The sequence below is a fragment of the Cricetulus griseus genome, chromosome 4, assembly GCF_003668045.3.
Source record: "Cricetulus griseus strain 17A/GY chromosome 4, alternate assembly CriGri-PICRH-1.0, whole genome shotgun sequence".
In the NCBI taxonomy this organism is placed as follows: Eukaryota; Metazoa; Chordata; class Mammalia; order Rodentia; family Cricetidae; genus Cricetulus; species Cricetulus griseus.
In genome coordinates, this window is record NC_048597.1 from 13,586,998 (window position 1) to 13,588,728 (window position 1,731).

Sequence of the window (1,731 nt, forward strand, 5' to 3'; positions counted from 1 at the left end):
TAGAGCTTTGATAACCTTTGTAGTAGAGACCAAGTCTGAGAGAAATGTGACTTGTGGGTGACCAGCTCATGAGATTTAGGATGATAATAATATTAGAAAGTGGACAAAAACCATTGCTGTGATATTTTGGTGAAGAACCTGGCTGCCTTCTGGACTTTACCTTAGTATTTGCCAGAGTCTAAACTAACACACAGTGTGGTAATTTGTTCAGCAGAGAAAATTTCAAGACAGCAGAAGTTTGAATCTCTATTGTGGTTGATAATGTTAATGGCTATATAGGTTTAAAATGAAAAAACAAAGTGGAGCAAGAAACGAAAACAGAGTTTAGTTCAGAAAGATAAACACTCTTTGAAGCTTAAATGTTTCAGTCAAGCAGTTTCCTAGAAAGAGTCACTGCTACTGTGCTTCAAGGTAGCCAGGTAACATTGATAGATGTCAGCAGAACTTGTCAATTTTGTCCATGTGGTGATAGCTTTAGAGGCAGGAGGGATGCAAGAATAAAGGACTTCAAGATTTGCTCCCATGGCTTAAGAGAAAAATAAGCCAAATACCTTATAGCAGGGAGTACTATTTATTTCAAACTTCATGTCTTCTAGAAATAGTCTCTGCACTAGTTATTTCCCCATTATTGTGATGAAATAGCTGATAAAAACCACTTAAAAGAGGAAAGATTTGCATAGTCTCTCATCATTATGTTAGATAGAGTCCCTCATCTTAACAAAGGAATTTCAATGGGCTTTTTACAGGAAAGTAATTAATCCAAAAGTTGGTACCAAAAATTGGGACAATGCTGTAAAGAACCTGGCCCTGATGTTTTGTTGGAGGAATATGGAAAGTTTTGGACTTTGGACTGAAAAACTAGTTGACTGCTATAATTAGAGCTTTAATCTTCATTCTAGTAAGAGACGGGAGGCCAGTAGTTTTATGGCGCCTTTGGTTCTCTGACCAAATTGAAAGCTGCAGCATTTCACAGGTCTTCATATATCACTAAAGTTAAAGGAAAATGGAGGGTGGGGCTGCCTCTTTTCTTTTTCCTTTTATTCATTCTGAGGTGCCAGACAATAAGAGGAGACATTCTTGGAGAGTCTCCCTCACTCAGGTAATCTTTATAATCTGTCAAACACACACAGAAAATTGCTTCACTGGTGTCTGTTTTTCCAGTGTAGTTGACAATGGAAATTAATTATCATACTTTCTTTGATTAGAATAACATTATCCTAAGGCTCTTTTCAAGAATTTCTTGTTCCTTCTGAGCTATAAGAATAAGAAAAAAAAATTTCACTTAATTGCAGAGAGATGTTTCTCAATTAAGGAAAACATGTACAATTGTATTAAAGGAAAAATTATATAATGACTCTGAATTTTGAGTTTTATGAACTTGAACCATTTAAATAGAAAAATATTAAAATATGATAAACCTAAAAAGATGCTTATATGTGAAGTGCAAGGTACATGGTAGCTATTAACTAAGCACTTTTTCTTTTTGCCCTGATTCTATTTTTCATCTGATATATTGACACTTCTCATTTCTCATCTGACACATCTCATCTTATTCATGACAATTCAATACTTGAAAACAAATTTCTTTTCCCTCATTGACCCCAAGTAATAAGGAAAGGAACACAAATTATATATCTCCCATATGCCTGAGGGAATTGAACATACTGTGTCTACCACTCCCTGTCATTTACTCAGAACAGAATCTTCTACATAAAAAGAAGTCATTTCAGA